The 12,568-nt window shown below is 35.9% G+C and overlaps 1 long non-coding RNA gene across 3 annotated transcripts in view; it reads right to left on the minus strand.

Moving 5' to 3' along the window:
• Positions 1-10,343, minus strand: part of LOC105465078 (uncharacterized) — a 32,250-nt gene extending 21,907 nt beyond the window's left edge. For 2 of the 3 annotated variants that reach the window (XR_011611308.1, XR_977267.3), the window contains exons 1-2: positions 10,052-10,343; positions 8,691-8,762 (exon numbers count right to left, since the gene is read on the minus strand). This is a non-coding gene — a long non-coding RNA (uncharacterized lncRNA). Of the gene's footprint in view, positions 1-7,749; positions 8,330-8,690; positions 8,763-10,051 lie in introns of those variants that run through there. The other variant, XR_011611307.1, reaches the window with a different exon arrangement.
• Positions 10,344-12,568: the final 2,225 nt, after the last annotated feature.

Consider the following 12,568-nt stretch of genomic DNA (forward strand, 5'->3'; position numbering starts at 1 on the left):
TACTGTTGAAATGACAACAAAGGATTTAGAATATCACATAAACTTATTTTATAAAGCAGCAGCAGGATGTGAGAGGATTGACTCTAATTTTGAAAAAAGTTCTACCAGAGGTAAAATGCTATCAAACTGCTTCACAAGCCATAGAGAAATCTTTCATGAAAGGAAGAGTCAATTGATGCTGCAAACTTTGTCTCATTTGAAGAAATTGCTACAGACACACTAATCTTCAACACTATCACTGTCATCATCAGCAGTCATGCACATTGAGGCAAGACCCTCTACCAGAAAAACAATTATGACTTGCTGAAGGCTCAGATGATAGCATTTTTAAGCAATAAAGTATTTTTTTTCTGAGTTGTGGTCTCTGTCTGTTGCCCAGGATGGAGTGCAGTGGGGCAATCATAGCTCATGGCAGCCTCAGACTCCCGGGCTCAAGCAATCCTTCCACATCAGCCTCCCAAGTACTTAAAACTATAGAAGCATACCACCATGCCCAGATAAGTTTTTTCTTTTCTTTTTTTTTCTTTCTTTCTTTTTTTTTTTTTTTAAGAGATGAGGTCTCACTATGTTGCTCAAGCTGGTGTTGCACTCCTAGCCTCAAGAGATCTTCCCGCACAGCCTCCTGAGTAGCTGAGATTACTGATGTGAACCACTACACTCAGCAAGTATTTTTCAATTAAGACATATGTATCTATGTATTTATACCTTAATTCATATATATATAGATATAGAGAGACACATAATTCTATTGCACACTTAATAGACACAGTATAATGTAAACATAACTTTTACATGTACTGGGAAACCAAAAATTAGTGTGACTCACTTTATTTTGGTGGTCTGGAAACAAACCCACAATACCTCCAAGGTTGCCTGTATAAAGGCAGAGAGAAATTGATAATACCCATAAGGGAAGGGAAATGCAATGGCTTCTCCTTTGAAAAGTAAAACCTTCCACATTTTTAGAGATCTCAATAGAAATTAAAGAGAAGAAAGAAAGGAGATAACAAAAATGAAAGAGGGAATTAACATTTTGGTTCGCTTCATTGTTATTTCTTCCAAACTCTGGTTTTTCCAAGTTGCTTTGAGTTCACTCAGATTTAACAAACATTTAACAAATACTCTGCACCAGGAATTTTACTAGGTATATATCCTGAACATACACATCCTTACCTGGAAGAAACATTGTTCATAAAGCAAGGATACATACATAAAAGTGAATTAAAGTAACATTTATGTAAGTATTCTCAGATTCATGATCTCATTTGCCTCTCAGAATAACCTAAGGTGACAGAGAGAGTAGGTGTTAATCTTTACTACAGATAAGGAAACTGAAAATGAAAAAAACATAGAGTGATGTTAAATATTGCATTGTTAATTGCAACCCAATCTAGGACTTCTGGGTGAAAGCCAGGGCCATCTCCACTGAAGCCTAAAGTTGGCCATGGATTTCACTGTGGATGTGCCACCTTCACTTTTTCTGACAATTTGGGCCTTGATTTAGAAGACAATGATACCTTCACCAACTTCATTTTCTGAGCTTCTTGTCAGATGTCATGGAATGATGCGTGTCTGTTACATTCCCCAAGAACAGACTGATGTGTGGCCATGATAACTTCATGCAAATTATATCCAAGCAACTCAGAGTTTAGAAGTCTTAAAGACAAAAAGGTGAGGAGGAGAAGAGGGAGCAGAATATTCCTTTTTTCAAAACTTCAGAAGATGATGATCCAGAAAATTTATTTTCCCATCTCTGTTGCCAGCTTTGACCTGCTTATAAAGGAGAAACAGAGATAACTTTTGCTCTTATCTGATTTGTTGGAATTGGTGCTGTTACTTTTGTCTTGATTGTAATGCACTTTTTCTCCATCTAAGCTCATTTTGAGCATTTGTCTTAACATATCTTTGTGATGGATTTGCCACCACTTTCCTCATTGTTTCATGTCTATAATACAGATTCTAACTATTGATAGGGCATTTTTCTTTTGATTCATTAGCCCAGGAATGAACTAGGTAGTTCCAGTAATGAAAAAAGGGTAATCACTTTGCATATATCCCACAAAAAATGGCAATTGTTATTAAATTGTGAAAAAATATTAGAACTGCAGTTACATACTTAAACACTTTTCTGCATATTAAGGTATTTATTATAGTTCCCATATTCATCTTTTACATACAGTCATTTACTTGTTTTCACACTATTTCTGTGATGTAGGAAAGTTAAATATAATTCTCATTTATAGATTTTTTTAAAGTGAGCTATGAAGAGTAACATATTCATGGCCATGCTATCAGAGGAAGATATTTCCACTAAGAGGCCCAGAATGAAGAGAGGGGAAAAAAAAGTCCTTCTGACTCTATATTCCATCCTTTGTGCATTACAAAGAAATTAACAGCAACTGATATTATTATATTATCTGAAATTTTTATAAGTAAAAAGGTTATTCAAAAAAACTGAATAAAATAGTATCACAAAAAGAGTTAACAACAGATAATATTACTTAAGATAACAGCTTGAATTCGGTCTTTCCATGGCAAAACTTCTTTTCCCATGTTATATTCTCCCCCATCGCACCACCATGTCCTCCCAACATTCCAGCACTTGTTTCAGTGTTTAGAACACTGTAGCCCCTTGGTAAATTTACTATTTGACTCTACATATTTATATTTCTTCCATCTTTTATTTACTTCTTACTAATTTGAGGGCTTCGCGTCATAGACTTGCATTTAGTGGGCTTTTCAACACTAGACAAGAAGTATTATGCAATACGTATTTTTCCCCAAATCATCTAGAAATCTTAAGCCACTGAAGAAAGTAATCCATATGACCTCATTATGGATTTGATTCTATTCACACTGAGTTCTATACAGTGGAAATTGTATGCAAGGAGAAGTAAATATCACCTCATCCAACCCCTTCAGATTAAATATGAGGCAACAAAGGTCCAGATAGGCTAACTGCCCTCCTCAAAACCATTCAATTAGCACCAGACTCAACTCAACACATTGTTTCTTGACTCCTACCAGTCTAATGTTTTCTTTCTTCTATTCTGCAAAAGCTGAATTTTCAATATGTAGTAAATTTTTTTCTTAAGCTAAGTTACATCTTTTAGGAAATAAAAAAGTTCCTAAAACTAAATACACTAAAAGTATAAGGTTTCTCTCATCTTTGCACTTAGTGTTACCAAGTTCAGAGTGTTGCTATATGATGATGTCGATGATGATACTAGATTATAGGGTCAATTTCCTAATCATAGTATGCATACACCCAGGCTCACCCGTACATTTTAAAATCATGAGCCTGATGGAACTTGAAAGGTAATTCTCAGTATGTAAGGGTGAATTTATTATCACTAGTCGGGGAGAAAAGGTAAGACATTGCCTACTGATAGTGCCACCAATTTTTACACAGAAGTCAGCAACATGGAAAGATAGAATCTCACAGGAAAAAGAAACTGTGCATTGTTTATGTCTGGAAATTATGTGGATTATTAGAGATGTTAAATTAACTTGATATTTTCCCCCAATTAAGTATAAAGCATAGATATCATGAACTATTAAATAATGTTTATGGTATATTTACCAAAACTGGGACATGGGGTAAGAGAGACAGCCTATAAGAATTGGTGAAGAACATCTTATGGCCTAGAATAGGATAGAAGATATGAGGAAAGAAATGAAGAGCATCATCTCAACATTGTCTCCTGAACAAAGTAAACTTCAATTAAAATTATTTGAACAAGATTAATTTAATACCATCATAGAGTCTTAAACACTACATAATGCAATCTTTGACACCATGAAAAATAATGATGTATATTATAAGAGGCCTATATATCCAGAATATAAAGATGTGTCAAATGTGAAATTTCTATAAATATATGCAAACACATAAATCTAAATATATGCAAACACATAAATGTATCTCTACCCACTCCCTAAATCCCATTGATAATGTTAGCAAAATATAAAAATGAGAGTAGATCAGGAGTTACATTAGAAAACATTAAAAAGTATTATCAGATTTGCTGAATTTTGGAAGATATAATGCAGATGGAATATAATTGACAGCAAAATCTGAAAGTGCTGAACAACCGGAGGCACAACAGAATAAAACAGTTAATTTTCCCATAGACTACCAGACTACAAATTATCAAAAAAAATCTCTATTTAAAAAAATGCAAGGCTTAATACCCAGTTCATGGGTTGATAGGTGCAGCAAACCACCACCATACACGTTTACCTATGGAAAAAACCCACACATCCTGCACATGTATCCTCCAGAACTGAGAATTAAATTTAAAAAAAAAAAAGTTTACTGTGAGAGATTAGCAATGAGAATTTTTGCACATTAGAAATACTATGACTATAATTTAGCAAAAAGTAAAAATTTTATTTTGGGTATAAGGACAGATATCCTTTTGGTGAGTTTTTCACCATTAGGAAGATTGCATTAGAGATGAATTTGGATTAATGTAGAAATTAACTTGAAACTAAAAGTGTCCTATTTTCACTGTTAATAATAAATACATTCCAATATGTTCAACGTATAACAATAGATTTATAAAAGAAATAAGCACCCTGCAGCATTTAAAATAGTATTCGGGCCAGGTGAGGTGGCTAATGCTGCTTTGGGAGGCCAAGGACGGAGGATTGCTTGAGGCCAGGAATTCAAAACCAGCCTGGGCAACATAGCAAGGCTCCACCTCTACAAAAGAAAAAATAAAAAATTTGCTGGGTATGGTAATGCATGCCTGTAGTACTAGTTACTTGGGAGGCTGAGGCAGGAGGATTGCTTGAGCCCAGAAGTTAGAGGCTGCTGTTACCTGTGATCATGAGACTGCATTCCAGCCTAAGTAACAGAGTGAGACCCTATCTGAAAAATACTATAAAATATAAAATAAAATAATAGTATTCATTCGTTTTGCACTAAGCCTTCTTCCAGTCCTAATGGACTGTGAAGCAGTAAACATTTAGACTTGTACAAGCACTCTCCCCTCTATGTGGTTCTTTAATTCTCTTTTTCTATGTTTGGATTTGAGGCTTTATTCACTTTCTCATTTGAACACTACATATATTAAGTTTGGGGAATCCATTCTTTCTCTTCTTTAGGTCTTCATATGAAGAACCATACTTAGTTAGAATTATAGGCATGTCTCGGAGGGCAAAAGCATGGATTATTTATGCCTTATTTGGAGAAGAAAGTAGGCATTGTACAAATATCAGCAGCAATTTTTCAATAGGAAGAATATTCTTGATATTTTAGAAATGAAGCTTTCAGAAGAGTCTCCAGGTTTCACTAACTTGCTACTTCCTTATTAAAACACAGTTTTAAAATGTCTGCCACTGTATTAAATATCATGGACATTTATATTTCAAACATGCAAATATAGTTTGGGATCTCATTTGTATCTTCAGCACGTAGCTCTAAGTCCTCTTACAATTTACAAAAATCAGATGATCATGTACTTTATACTGTTAAACAGATTGAAAGCTTTCAACTTGAATCCTTAGGAAACTATTTTCCCTCTTACTACAAGACTCAATAGAGGAGGTGAGAAAAAAAAATAGGAAGGTTTATTGATGGTCTTTAATTCATATCTGCAGGTTCCAGGCTCACTTTTGATGATAATCTCTTATAATTGAAGTAGAACAAAAGCTATAATCTATTCAGAAGACCTATTTATACATTGAGGAAGAATTTACTAAATTTTTACTAACTCAAATAATTCTCATTGGTGCTTTAAATTATCTCTTGTAAAAAGATACATTTTGAAAAATAAATAAGTACCATGTAGCTCATATTTCAGGGTCATACTACTGAAACCAGCGTTAGATTGCGTTTCCAGTGATAGTGAAGGATTTGCATTACCTACCCCATGCTTTCTCAGAGCATAACTTGTAACATGTAAAAATCACCTAGATTGGATAAGGCTGTGATCAGTGATCATGCAATAAACTGAGGACTCCAGAGGAATTAAAATCTTATGTTTTTGATCTCATTTTCAAAACATGTATTTTCTAACCAACAAAAGTATATGTGGACATATATACATATATATTTAAAAGTATATGTAGACATATATACTATATATTATATAAATTTATGTATTTATATATAAATAATATATTATATATATATATAAAACCACAAATGGAATGAACTATCTCACCCTAACTGGAGTCTTCTCAACACTACCTGACATTAACAAGGGAGAGAGGAAAGCATTTGAAACAGTAGACTATCATTGCTGCCAAATTCCCCATCCATTTTACAAATAGAACAACAAAAGACTGAGGCTGTGCAGTTATTCCCTCATATAGAGAGGTTGAGGCAAAGTGAATCTACTTTCACTGACACTGACTGTGTCCATGAGACAAACATCAGACCTTCTCAGGACACAGGAGGATCTCAGGCACTCAGGCATTGACATACATCTGGGTTCCTGCCTTCTACCCCCATGTATGGAGGCCTCTAGTTCCCCTACCTCAGGTCCATATTAGGTCCTTACTTCTCCTTGTGCAATTATCATTTTATTATAAATTAATAAAATCAGATTTTACTAAGAGGAGCTAAAGTAAGACACAACTGACTGATATTTTTGTTATGTTTTGTTTTTAATGTCTTTGAACTTGTGACTCTAATTTAGGTCAAGAAACTACTTTTACTTAGATTACTTAAAATATAATGAAACCTTTTTAACAGCTTCATTGTACTTCTTTCCAGAAAAAGAAATAGAAGCCTCTTCTAAGCTGGTACCGAGGCATCTGGTCCCAGTTAGTTTGATAGCTACCACACAGTTATATGCATATATGTGTGTATGTGCATATATACACACACATATGTATCATATGATATATATCACATATATGTGATTGTATTTACTGGAAGATTCAAAACCATGTTTTTTGTTTTCTATCATTAAAAATAATAACTGATTTTTATTTTTCCCTCATTTTGATGTTTATTCGATATTTGAGTACATTAAATTTCATGTGCAGTTAATTCTACTGCTCCATTATGTTTTAAGAGCTAATTATTGATCCCTGCATGATTTAGATAGTATTCAGAATAAAATTTTTTAATGTATTCAATGAACAGACCACATCCTATGGTTAGTTCATAAATTAATATCATTGGTCAAAAAGGAAAATGGTCAAGGGAATGTGAATATCTCAGTAACACTGATATTTATTATTGGGGAAACAGTCTTGGACTCAGGGCATACAGATGTAGATCAGTTGTGTCATTGCTTGTATTCAAAGGCCACTACAGTATTAGTTGACAGTCTGTAAAGTTTAGCTGTACTTAAAAACCAATCTTGCTAATGTTAATATAGGCCTGGATATGTGTAGCGTATTTCTATCTAGGAATCTCTTATTTTTACATTCTACCTGCAAAACTAAGAGGCAGGAGTCATTGCCATTCATCCTATTTTTTGGGAGCAATTCACTATGACTAAAATTTATTGTATCATTTAGAAGAAAAGTTTCTGAAACGCAGAAAGTAGAACAAACTTGGGTTTTCTATCTTTGAGTTCATACAATTAGTCCAGAAACTGGGTCTTAAATAGCACAAGGCAATTTTCATAGTTTAAAGAGAGAAGACTGTAAATCTGGTTTATCATGTTCTTAACATTCTTTCAGAAACATGTGAGGAAATGTGAGGACCACTGTGAATCGAACAATAATCATAAAATTAGGAACAAAAGAATCAGACAGAACAAAGCCTTTTTTTCTCTTTTTTTCCTTTTCTTTTTTAGGATTCTAAATCACATACAAAACATTTGTTCTGCTCCAGCTCTTTGTGAACTAATTGGCTCTCCTGGAGGGATAGGTAATTGTACCTGACTACACAAGCTGTCCCGAAGCTCCCTTGGAAAGCTCCAGTAAGCTTCTAGTGTTAGCAGCCATCAAGGATTTCACAGGTCAGGCATCGGATCGATATAGCTAAAAGCAGCAGGGACTGTAATGTCGACAGCAGGTTTCAGAAAGCGCTGCAAGTGCCAGTTTGTTCCTCTTCATGCAGAAGCTCAAGACAGCTTAATTAACCCTTGGAAAATACAATTTATCCAGAGGCTCGGCAGGTCCCTACCAGGCCTTATTGGTGAACTGATAGGAGAGATACTGTAGCTGGCAGAGCTGAATTCCCATTTCCCCCTTTAATGCTGTTTTAGTTAGGATGCAAAGAAAACATGGTTTTCAGTGGATGTGTTCCTCATGTCCTGAAGAGCAGGCGATAGGAGGCAGTCTTAGAGGGGGGTTTGTTAGAACTCACTTGTGACTTCAGCAGGAGCAAGGCCGAGTCTGAGCATTGATCATCCAAGCCCTGGGGTGAGAAATTGGGATGTGTGTGCATGGGTGTGTGTGTGTGAATTAGATGTGTGAGGGAGAGGTGTGTGTGTCTGTTGGGGGTGGGGGAGGTGGTAACGGGGGCGGGGGGGAGAAAAGCAAAGGCATTTTTCTCTTTTTCACTGATATAAATGCTTCCGTGCCCTTGTGTAAAGGTGTTCTTTAATTGGTTGTCTGTTTTTCATGTCTCTAATATCATACAACCAAACAGAGTGCAGATCTGAATATTTTTTTACATACTTCATATTGGAAGACAAAACACCTGCCAGAGATAACAATCAGGGAGAAGTTAATTTGTCACATGTTATACTCCAACCCCCACCTCCAGTGTTGCTCACCATGTCATCAGTCTTTTCTTCTAATACGGTTCTTCCACACTAAGGCAAACCGCTGAAGAGACATAAATAAAGCTAGCCAGATACAGAAAATATTTGAAGTTAGTGGGGCTTGAGAAATTGTGGCCACGTGAATGGTCTGGTGCATTCACTTAAATTGATTGTATCTACTTGTATTTGCATTCACATTCACATTAGCAACATTTTTAATGTGTATCATTTCAATTAATTCATTTACAAGTATTTTCCTAGGTTCATATCTATGGTCATTAGTGAGGGTTCATGGCGTTCAGGTTCCAGAACAGTGAACTCCCACACACATACAGGGTGGATAGATGCCATCTCCTTTCTGCTGGCTCATTTCCATTTATGATCAGAAGCAAAGTAGATTGAAGTGGAAGAAATGAAATTAAATACAGATTAAATGTGCATAGTGTGGTGGCATATTTTAGACCAGGATCCAGCCATAATCTCTTCAAAATAATTTATAACGAGTGTAATATGCACAGGGTAAAAACAAACGTAACAGATGGGAAGTAAGGGCCCTGCCCTCCTCCATTATCACCAGTCTTTCTTCCCAGAGGAGAAACATGTAACCATTTCTGTTACCAGCTCTTCCACTGGGTAGCATGCATTTACTCAACAAATATGTACTGAACAGTTACTGTGTGAAGGCATTGTTTTAGACCCTGGTGATATGGAAATGGTAAAAATAGACACAAGGATGTCATCAAAGAGTTTACTTCCTTACGTGAACAGACAAAAGACAAACAAACAAAAATACATATGTATTAATAATATCTCAGGAAGTAACTATAAAGAAACATTAAGTAAGGTAAGAATACAAATAGTTGGATTTCTGTCATTATCTTTAGCATAGCCAGGATAGTTTCCCTAAAAAGGTGACATATGAAGAAAATTGGAAAGAGAAGAGTGATGCTTCATGCAGTTATCTGTCCAGGGAAGGAGGAAGGGCTGTCCAGGGAGAAGCAGCCTATGCAAACCCCCTGAGATGAGAGCATGCTTGGCCTGACCACAGCAGAGCAAGAGAAAAAAGTGAGAACAGGAGGATGAGGCAAGACATTAAGTCACAGATATAGTAAGAAAAAATATATATAATGTAAGCCCTTACAGGCATTGATAAGAGTCACACAGCTAGGAAGTGTAGATTTGGGTTTTAAACACAAGACTAACTGCATGCTACTAACCACCATGCTGTACTGATAATTGAAAACAAGGGCTTGTTTCACATAGGATTTGTGGTCATCTATGCTGTCTCTCACTGTACCCACTCCCCCTCCACTTACTACTCTGGCTAATCAATAGTTGACTGTAATTCCAAATTAACTGACTTATTAACTGACCAGCAAGGATAGCTTTATATCTACTTGGACACAGACATCAATACTTTCCAGTTGTACATAGACAGCATTGATAGAGGCTCAGTCAAGAATTATGTGTGGGCTGTGGGCAGTGGCTCACGCCTCTAATCCCAGCAGTTTGAGAGGCTGAGACAGGAAGATTGCTTGAGTCCAGAAGTTAGACACACAGCCTGGGCATCATGGTGAAACCCTGTCTCTACAAAATAGACAAAAATTAGTTGGGCATGATGGCGAATGCCTGTAGTCCCAGCAACTTGGGAGGCTGAAGTGGGAGTATCGTTTGAGCCCAAGAGGTTGAGGCTATACTAAGCCTTGATTGCATCACTGCATTCCAACCTGGGCAACAGAGTGAGACATTGTCTCCAAAACAAACAAAAAAAACCAGTATTCTGTGTATCTTCCAATAACATTTCCAAAAGGCTGAGTACATATCCAGTCCTTGATTAGTGAGACTAGAAAGGACTTCAGAGGTTAGTCAACCCTCTTCATCCTACAGATAAGGAAAGGAAGACCCAGAATGGTTAATATTTTCCTTTTCAAATTCAGAAAAGAAAAATAAACTCCCAGAGAGAGAATTAGTGGGCAACGAACTATGATCAACCTCAGGGTCCGGCAGACCCCTTTTCACCTTTTCTTCCTTGTCTGACCAACACTGCCCCAATCCTCTCCTCCCAACCTCTATTTCTTTTTTTGTTTTTTAACTCTTATTTTAGGTTGAGGGTACATGTGCAGGTTTGTTATATAGGTAAATTGTATGTCACAGAAGCTTGGTGTAGAGATTATTTAATCACCTAGGTAGTAAGCGTAGTACTTGATAGGTAGTTTTTCGATCCTCTGCCTCCTCCCTCCCTCCATCTTCAAGTAGGCCCCTGTGTCTGTTGCTTCCTTCTTTAAGTCCATGTGTACTCAGCGTTTAGCTCCAATCTATAAGTAAGAACATGGGGTATTTCCAGTCTCTATGTCTGATATCATCTTATTCACGTTTATGAATTTTTAAAATTTCTTATGGCAGAAACATAAGAAAAAGATGGATAAATAAAATTCCTAAACCTCATTTTTCATTTTACTGTCATCGTTTTCTTCTTCAAAGTATTTCGCTGGAGGAACTAGCAAACAAAAGGATAATTTACACCTGTGAATTGCACTTTCTTTCTAAGCCTTTGTGCTGTGAAGTTCAACAAAATGGTGGAAAATCGAATGGGAGGGGATGAGGGATGAGAGGCAGCATGGGACAAAAGGTGTGGCACCAAATCACCAGTAATGGCCAGCTTGCTACGGGATTTGAACAAGTCATTTACCCATGCTACACCTTAGTTCCTCTTCTGCAAATTGAGAGTTTGAATAGATAATATCAAAGTCCCTGGCAGCACTAGAGGTTTTAGAGTCATGCCATCAAAGGAGTAGCACCTAGATATCACAGGTAGTTCCCCAAAGCCAGACACCCGTCCTCTACTGTTATTTCTGTACATTTTATATAGCCACCATTCAAATTGTAGCATGCACTCCTAATTAGCATTTTATTAAAGCTCAGCTCGTGTCTGTAGTCTGTTTTTCAAGATGACTTAAAAGAAATCAGAATTTGTGTGCTATTCATTCCTTCTCAAAAGCATATTTTCAAGATGTATTTAGGCAATAGTACTTTTCCAAAGCATAATTGTATCCTAATGTAAAAACTGCAAATATATTTCTTTTACCATGTTTGGCAAATCCTTAAATGACCTCATATTTTAGCATTATTATATAATACGCAAAGGAAGATACATCTTATGTGAACTTATACACATAAATAGGATTTTTTAAAAAATTCTCGACACATTACCGTATGCTGCATGCTTTTTGTGGCTTATGAAAGAACAAAAGACTAATATACTAACTGAAGTTTGAGAATTTCTGAACATTGTCTGAATTTCTATAGCATCCACTCCATTTAATCACACATTCAAGTATCAGTCCCATTAACAGTGCCTTCAAAGTATTTACATATTGACTGCCTTTGAATAAACATTTTTATATTTTCTTTTTATAACCAATCAATAGTAATGTCTGTATCACAAAGATAAGTGAATACAAGATTTGCTGACTGATGTTGCATATTTACATTACAGTTATTACAATGTTTTTATGATCAAATTGGATATAAGAGAATTTGCAAATACATCTGTTTGTTTAATGACATTCCCATTGTAGTCTTTAGTGCTCCAAGAACCATTTACACTGTCATGATACCATCTAAAATAGCCACCTTTATCTTTCTTCAGTTTTTACTTGGCTTCATTTTTCTTCCTAAGCTTATTACTATCTGAAATTATGCTATAAATATATGATTCAGCCTCAAACAAAGATGAGGGTCAGGGAGCTAGCCCCCTCCCCCCTCCCCCCACACAGTAGGTTGAAAATCCACATATAACTTTTGACTCCCCCAAAACTTAGAAACTAATAACCTACTGTTGACTGGAAGCCTAACTGATAACATAAGCAGTCAACTAAAACAGATTTCAT

This window comes from Macaca nemestrina, chromosome 13 (assembly GCF_043159975.1).
Source record: "Macaca nemestrina isolate mMacNem1 chromosome 13, mMacNem.hap1, whole genome shotgun sequence".
Lineage (NCBI taxonomy): Eukaryota > Metazoa > Chordata > Mammalia > Primates > Cercopithecidae > Macaca > Macaca nemestrina.